Raw genomic sequence first — 8,593 nt, forward strand, 5'->3', positions numbered from 1 at the left:
ACACACATACACACAATACATACATATACATATACACACAACACACACAAATACACACAACACATATATACATATAACACACACAGCACACAATACACACACCATATGCATATACATACACATATACACACTAGACATATACACACAATACACATATACACGCAATACACATACACACACAAACACCCACCACACACATGAACATACACACAAAGTCACCTAATATCTTAAATTGTGTATATGTGTGGTGTGTGTGTATGTGTATGTGTAAATCCGAAGATAGCTCTTGTGGAATTCAGTTCTCTCCTCCTCTCAGTTGAGCGCTAAACTAGAACCCAAGTCATCAAGCTTAGCAGCGAGCACATGAGCCATTGTGCCAGCCTCCCTTCTAGCACCCAAGATTGAGATATTTGCTTCATTGAAGGCAAAGTTCACCTGAGCTAGCTTGGCCTGTATCATAGCCACTTAGCCTCGGCTTCTACCTACCTGTAAGCAGCCGACTAGAGAGAGGCCAGGCGGGCATGGCAACAGGAGACCTAGGAGTTTGGAAACTTCTCCGGTCCAGTCTCAGGATCCACCGAGGAAATGGGGCTAACCTTCCTCAGAAGCTGAGAGGAGAGGCTGAGAAGACAATAAATACAGAGGTGTGCTTGTGGAATAGAAACATACCAACAAAGTGCGGGGAGCTCCTCCCCAACACACATTCATTTTACAAACACGCTTCCTCCCAAGACATGCACTAGGGGGCGAAAAGCTTGGAGGAGGAACAGTCTGCTCCCTCAGACTTGTCAGTCTAGTGAGTGAGGCGCGGTGTGTGTGTGTGTGTGTGTGTGTGTGTGTGTGTGTGTGTGTGTGTGTGTGTGTAATAAAATGTGGTGGGGCTGGGGATTTAGCTCAGTGGTACAGCGCTTACCTAGGAAGCGCAAGGCCCTGGGTTCGGTCCCCAGCTCCGAAAAAAAGAACCAAAAAAAAAAAAATGTGGCAAGTTCCACCATCCATCTCCAGGGCACATAGAACCCAAGAGGACTCCTTCCTTACCCTGTGGAACTGGAGGTCACCTCCAGGAGGTGACACTTTGAAAGATGTATACAGTTCTAGCTAGAGAGGAAAGAACAGAGGGATTCTGGGTAGAGGCCGGCTATGTAAAGATTGTAAACAGGAAAGTTACTTCTGGCTCTGTGCAGTGACAGAGAGGGGCACGCCTCAGGCCATAGAGTGTGGAAAGGGAGTGATGGAGCGTGTCCTGTCAACTTATCACCCAAGCTTCAGTGCCCCTCTCCTCCTGACACTGCCTAGAACCACAGAAATGCTAACTTGGCCTTGGCCCCAGCACTCCAGGCTCAGTCTGGTGGAAACTTCTCTCATCTGCCATACGTTAAGTGAGAACACGTTTGTAGGGGACCCTCAGACACAGGCAGATGTATGAATGTCTCGGTTACCTTTCCAGTGTTGTGAAGCAACACCATGACTGAAGCAACTTATAAAAATAATCGTTTAGTTGGGGACTTGCTTACCCCGTCAGAGGGGAAGGCCCTGACCATCATGACAGAGAGTATGGCAGGAGGCAAGCAGGCATGGCGCTGGAGCAGTGGCTGAGACCTCACATCTGACCCACAAACAAGGGGCCTGGCATGAGTTTTTGAGACCTCAAAGCCCACTCCTGGTGTCACATCTCCTCTAACAAGGCCACACCTCATAATCCTTCCCCAAACAGTCCCACCGTTAGGAACCAAGTAAGTATTCAAAAATCTGAGCCTTTGGGGACCAATTCTCATTCAAGCTACCACAATGAATGCACAGAAACGTAGGATCACACCCTCAGTTTCCTAATGGGAGTCAGTGAGATAGCTCAGCTTGATAAAGACACTTGACAGAAAGCATCTCCCCATGAGTTTAATCCCTAAGACCTGCAAAGTAGAGAACCAACTGCTCCAAACTGTCCCCTCACCTCCCACAGGTGTGTGGGTTCAGACGTGAGTCCGCGCATACTCACATGTGGAGGGAAAGCAAGAAAGAGTCGAGTTCATGCCACATGCTGACAAACACACATCAAAACGTCCAAGCACTGCTTGCAACTTGCTGGCACAAAGCTGCCATAGACCCTGCATAGCGGTATAGATTCTCATCACCTATGGCCCCAGCCTACCCAGAATCACCCAGGGCTTCCTGGGTCAGTCAGCTCACCTTGAATGGATCTCAGCACCGCTTCTTGCTCCTCACTGCTCGGCTCTGCCGTGATTGACATGTGAATGCTCAGGCGTGCGGACCAAACAGCTGTTAACCTGTGCTTCCATACGTACCCTGCCCCGCCCCCGCTCTCCAACTCCGGTTTTCACTTTTCTTTTGAGAACACTTAACAGCAAAGGTTAATCTTTGAAGTCCCTAAAGATTTGAACTTTTCGCAGAATTGGCTGCAGCTTCTAGTGGGTTAGAGTCTAATTGGAGTAGAGCAGAAGCTAGGAGCTGTGCTGGGGAGGGGCGGGAAGAAGAGGCCACAGCAGAAAGCCGCTAGTCAGTCAGGCCAGCATCCTCCAGCAGACAGGGAGCAAAGAGGTGACACTAGGGTATTCATGCTAGGTAGGGAGCAGGGCTAAGTGACTCGGGGCAGATGCAAACGGACAGGAAAGCTTAGCACTGTGTTCTGACTACGGTTGGATGGCCCTTCCATTAATCCTAACATGCCAGGCAAATCACGAAGCTCCCCAAGCTCCCCAAGCCACTTCGAAGTTTCCCTTGCCACCTCCCAAGGTCTCTAGATCAGATTCCGCTTAGCTCTGCTCCTTGGATTTATGTTACAGTCAAGCCAGCCAACCTCTGCCCCTGGGGCCAAACATTCCTATCCTTCTCTGGCAGAAACTGCATGAAGGCCAAAGCTGAATTCTGTGAGAACAAATGCACACTTTGAAAGATAAGAGTTTAATAATAGAAGCGAATGTGGGGGTGCATGCTTGAAACCCCAGGCTATAGGAGGCTAAGGCCGAGCGGGAAGGAGACGAGGAGAGCTAACCTGGGCTACAAAGTGAGGCAAATAGCCAATCAAAAAGTGCTTTCTTTCTGTTCTTGCCAAGTCTGAAATATGTGCACATTTGTTTAAAAATTCAAAAAGGGGCTGGGGAGATAGTTCCGTGGGTAAAATGCTTGATGTGGAAATGCCAGGGCCCCGGCACCCACATAAAAGACCAGCATGGCAGTGGAAATCTATAGCTTCAGTGCTGGATGGAAGGATCCCCAAGGTTCCCTAGCTAGCCAGTCTAGCTGAAACTGGGAACTCTAGGTTGAGTGAGTGATCCTACCACAACAAGAAAGGTGGGGATTGATGACAGAAGACCCCCACAGTAGTCAACCTCTGCTCCTACACACATGTGCACAAGAGTACACATCATACATATACACACACAGAGGTGGGGCAAGGGAGGGAGAGAGAGAGAAACAGACAGACAGAGACAGAGACAGAGAGAAACAACTGACAAAGACAGACAGAGACACATACAGACAGAGACAGAGCTCAGTAAGCCCCTTTGTAGCTCCCACCCAGTATCTTTCTCAGAGACCCAGAAATTATTCCTTCTAATTGCAAAGCAAGATGACATCCCGACTCCTAGTTTTAGGGTGAAAGAGGAATTTGGCCATGAACCAAAGATATACAAAGCTTATTAGCTAAGGTTAGAGGTGTGGATCAATGATAGGGAACTTTTTTACCATGTGTCACATTATGAGCACGAACCCCTTAGCATAACAACAACAAAAAATAAACCAAACCACAGATTGCTAACCCAGGCCCACCTCCCAAGACCAGAGCTCTAGGACAGACTGTGTAACAAATGCTGACAGGTGCAGCCTGAGGACTCCTTGTGGATGGTCCTAAGGACAGGTACAGAGTGTGGTGGATCTGCTGGGCTATGCTGATGGTGGGTGTCAGCACTGGGCCTCCCACTGTTGAATTTTTCTTAGTCAACAATAAACTGTTTTCTTCCTCCATTCCTTATGTGGGAAGTCTTCTGAGCTGGAAAGATTTTTGTTTCTCATCCCAATCTCCCGGTGAGTCCCACGCTACCCTACCTACTCCAAGGATGAACAGGAAATCCAGGGTAAAGAAAGGCAGGGGAAGATGGAGAGAGCTGAGGGGCGGGGCATGCAAGCCAGGCCAAGGTCAGTCTGGCCAGGGAGAAACAGCCTAAGTCGGCCCTGTCCCAGGTTCTGAGCTCCCAGGAGTGCGCTGCCCCCGCCCCGCCCCCTCCTCGAGCATCTTCCTCACAGCTCTGGTCCTGCTCCCTGCCAGGTCTCCATTGTGCCTTGATTGTTAATCTCTTGTCTCTCTGCGTTCAGAGCCAGAGTGCCATCAGCCCACTGCAGAGGTTTACATATTTGATTTTCTATATCCTAACTTGTCTTGGTCCCCATGATGAAGCTCACTCGTGTGGAGCTGTTTGTGACAGTTCTTAAAGAGTCGTTTTTATGGGCAAAGACAAAAGTGTACCCTTTTTTTTTTTTTTTGGTGTTTCCTACAAAGAAATACGATGTCTGGTAAATGTTTCAATGAATTTGCTGGAGACACTGAATTGGCTTAAGAGCAGGAGTCCTTTCGAAGGTTGACGGCTGGCTCCCTTATCCTTGCTCCCTACAGCTCGATGGGCGCTCACAGAGGATGAACCACATCACCCTGAATTCTGTCCTGATCCGTTGGGGTGCACTGGCCATTTGGTTTGAGCCCCTAGACTTTCATTCTCAACACTAAGTTGGACCCCCTAGGATGCTTTAAAGGGACACAGGCAAATGAGCGAACCCTGTCCTAAGGTGTCTGCCTTAAATGATCCCCCAAATATGAGGCAGCATCTTTCCTTAAAGGTCCCGGTGATTTTAAGGAACTTCTGAATGGGTCACCCAGTCAGCTGTTGCCTGTGCATTCAGGACCTTGAGATGACAGTTGTGAGGTCAAGACCTGGTCACTATAACACCTGGAGGATTTTCAAACCTCTGATGCCTAGCGACAAACCCAGGCATTCTGGTCTTATTGGGTAGAGCTAAGACTAGGTCCCAAGAACATCTACAACAGAACCAGGGTAAGACTGACTGGGGCAAGAGGAAAGTCCAGGCTATTGGAGACTCAACCCGGGGCTCTGATGGACACCTTGAGTGAATTCATTGACACCTGCAAGCCCCTACTTTCTCACTTTGACCATGAGACTAGCATCGACCACCTTGAAGAGTTGCCTGTGTCTGGCTTCTGCCACTAGAACAGTGTGGGTTAACATCTTAATCATTCTTCCTTGTCAAAAAAGGCAAATTTACCCTCAGTAATTAACTCTACTATCAATAAAAATTCATTTCTTATTAATGCAGAAGTGCTGCTTCCAGAACCGTGGAAGAAGATTCCAGGTTTGCCTGTCTGCCTGGCTCTTGTGGCAGGTGTCACTCCAGTGGAGTCTCTCCTTATCTCATAAACTCCTGTCTCCGGAGGCCAGCTCCTTTGAATCAAATTAGAGTTAATTAAATCCTCTCTAAAACTCACCAGGGGAACTCACAGCATATATTGAAAGTCCTGTCAGGCGTGATAGCACACACCTATAATCCCAGCACTTGGGAGGTGGAGGCAGGGGGATCAGGAGTTCAAGGTCATCCTCTACTACATAGTTGAGTTCAATGTTTGAGATCAATCTGAGCAACAGGAGATCCTGAAGCAAAACAAAAGTCATGGGTGCAAGAGCCTGTTACAAATAAGTGAGTCTTTTCTGTTACACACAATCACATTTGTATCACAGTATGAACAGGAAACCCTTTAACTGAATAACTGAGAACCTAAGAGTTGATACCATGGAGTCTAGACCCACAAGGTGCCTTTGGCCATGCCCCTTTCCTTTTCCAGCGTCCACGTGCTCGATGCTACTTTAGATTGCTGTTTTTTTTGAAAGGTATGCTTGGAAATGCTGCCATTGCCTCTCCAAGGAGCGTGCAATTTCATAGTTCACACTTGCCACCAGTCTCAGCAGCAGGGGGATGCAGATTCATGGCACTGCAGGGTGTGCCTGAATCATTTAAAGACCCTCCTTTCCCAAGGGTGTTCTCTGTCACACTTTCTATACCTGCTCTTGACACAGCACCTCTGACAGGTGTGGAGCAAGGTGACAAAATGGTTGCAGATTCTGCCTGCCTACCTGCCTGCCTGCCTGCCTGTTCAGAAGCTCTGGTTGCGATGTGTCACTGACCCCAACGTGCACTGCAGAAGATACCCTGCTGGGGCCCGGGGGAGGCTGGCGAGAGAAGCTGATGTGATAACTGTATTAGGAAGAGTGGAGATGGGTAAACAGGCAGAAAATGCCCTCTGAAGCCAAGCAGCTCAGGGTGTGAAAAGGCAAGAGTTGGTTCCTGGAGACCTTGGATTACTTTCAAAGATATTTCTACAAGTGACTCTTTGGTCAAGAGGTGTGCATCTTCTTTTTTTTTCTTTTCTTTTCTTTTCTTTTTTTTTTTTTTTTTTGGTTCTTTTTTTCGGAGCTGGGGACTGGGACTGAACCTAGGGCCTTGCGCTTCCTAGGCAAGCGCTCTACCACTGAGCTAAATCCCCAACCCCAAGAGGTGTGCATCTTTTAAGCATTTGGGACACGTTGTCCACAGCCCTCCAGAAAAGATTCTCAGTGTACCCTTGGGCAGGCAGTACAACACCACTGTCTTAATCTCAAGACTGGAGCTGGAGTGCAATTTGTCCTGTCAGCTCAACATTTGCTCTGCCCCTCTTCTTCCCTTGGGCTGGGGTGGGTGTATAGACATGAGAGCGCACAGCACTGCCTTCTGAACTCAGCCTGAAAGAGGCATTCCACAGTCCACAGATAGGGCAACCCAGGGCTCCCTGAAAGCTATAGCAGATGTCTGAACTGCAAAGAGTCTGTCCTTTCTAATTCCCCTCTGTGAGGCATTCCCTTCCCTCCATGGAATGATCCCCACCATTCTGCTTCTTCTTTGGAGGCAGGGACTCCCCCAACTCTTTCAAGGGGCAGCTAAATGTCTAGCTGCTCACGGGCCGACCACATTCTGCCATTTCCTTTGTTCCAGCTTCTCTTTCCTAGCAGATGTCTTAGGATTGATGTGAAGAATTACCACAGCCAGAAGCAACTTGAGAAGGAAAGGGTTTATTTGGCCTACATATCCCGAATCCACTAAGGGAAGCCAAAACAGGAACTCACTGAGCAGAAACCTGAAGGCAGGAGCTGATGCAGAGGCCATGAAAGAATTCCGCTTAGTGGCTTGCTCAGCCTGCTTTCTTACTGAATCCAGGACCATCAGCCTAGGGTGGTCCCATCCACAAGGGGCTGGGCCTTCCCCATTAATCACTAATTTAAAGATGTGCACTACAGGCTTGCCTATAACTCAATCTTAAGGAGGTATTTTTTTCTCAGTTGAGGTTCTCTTCTCTCAGATGACTTTAGCTGTGTCAAGTTGACGTAAAATTAGCCAGCACAGCAATGTAGGGGTTTCCAAGATGCTCGGTGATCTGTCTCCAGCTTTCCACAAGTGGCTTAGCTGGGCCTCTGCAGGACCTTGGGTAGGAAAACCATTACTGGGAGCCTCATCCAGGGAGCTCTCCTACAAAGCCTCGAAACTGTGCATGCCCATTGGATGGCTTTTAGAAATGATCCTAAAGAAATAAGCAGAAATATCTGCAGAGATTTATCTGCAAGATTATGCATGAGAGCCTTGTTTATGGGAAGAAAGAAGATCATTGAAAATGTTCTCAAGTTTCAACCAAAGGGATTGGTTAAATAATTTATGGCACATTGGTACAATGCAGGCGTCATAAATTACACTATGGAAAGATACTTAAAGACGTAGTCAGAAGCCCGAGACAAGTGCAAATATTATGTACTATGTGATTCTGTTCTGATGGAAAATATATACATATAGAAATGCAAGCCGAGAGAGAAGTTATGCATCCGGAATATAAAATATTTAAAAAAAGAATATAAAATATTTGTGATTTCAGGGGAGTGCAATTATCAGAAATGTGAATTCTCTGGATGTTCACGACATGCATATCAGAATAACAGGCACCTTACTTTTAAAGTCAGTATCTCCCAGGCACAGACAGAAGAGCGATGATATGCACAAAGCACTGTCTTAGGAACTGGGGAGCCACACCCAGGAGCAGGCGTTTGCAGGGGAGAGCAACTCCTTGCTGCTGGACCAGCTGCTCAGCCATAGCTCCCCCCTCCCCTGCCACCCCGGGTCATGCAGCAACCCCACTGCTTATATAACCAAGCTGCAGAAGAAATGCACTTGGCAGCCTCAGCCCTGGGCAGACGGAGCTTCTGACTCCTCGGTTCCCTAACAGACCATAATGGGACAAACCACAACTGATGGTTGCGTAAAAGTAGGAAGGATGGACTTTTTTGGCCTCTGAGTTCCACTCTGCTGAGCAGGCACATCCCTTCCCTGCTGGTTACACAGCACACGAGTAGCTGGCTGTGCTTAGCTTCCAACTCTCCTGCTCTGATGAATAATTAACTCTTGCAGAGTGCTTCACTTGTAATAGCACAAATGTTGCTCAAAGCGCCGTAGGTGTCCCCGCAACGTCCCATTACAGAATAGGAGAGAAAACAGA

General features: G+C 47.9%; 1 long non-coding RNA gene across 7 annotated transcripts in view; it reads right to left on the reverse strand.

Annotated features, from left to right (window-relative positions):
- The window catches only part of LOC147994779 (uncharacterized), a 21,346-nt gene extending 13,028 nt beyond the window's left edge, over positions 1-8,318 (reverse strand). For 5 of the 7 annotated variants that reach the window (XR_015685974.1, XR_015685969.1, XR_015685975.1 and 2 more), the window contains exons 1-2: positions 8,049-8,318; positions 487-621 (exon numbers count right to left, since the gene is read on the reverse strand). This is a non-coding gene — a long non-coding RNA (uncharacterized LOC147994779). Of the gene's footprint in view, positions 1-486; positions 622-2,184; positions 2,230-8,048 lie in introns of all 7 variants that reach the window. The other 2 variants (XR_015685971.1, XR_015685970.1) reach the window with 1 other exon arrangement.
- Positions 8,319-8,593: the final 275 nt, after the last annotated feature.

Source organism: Rattus norvegicus, chromosome 4 (genome assembly GCF_021556685.1).
Source record: "Rattus norvegicus strain SHRSP/BbbUtx chromosome 4, alternate assembly SHRSP_T2T, whole genome shotgun sequence".
In the NCBI taxonomy this organism is placed as follows: Eukaryota; Metazoa; Chordata; class Mammalia; order Rodentia; family Muridae; genus Rattus; species Rattus norvegicus.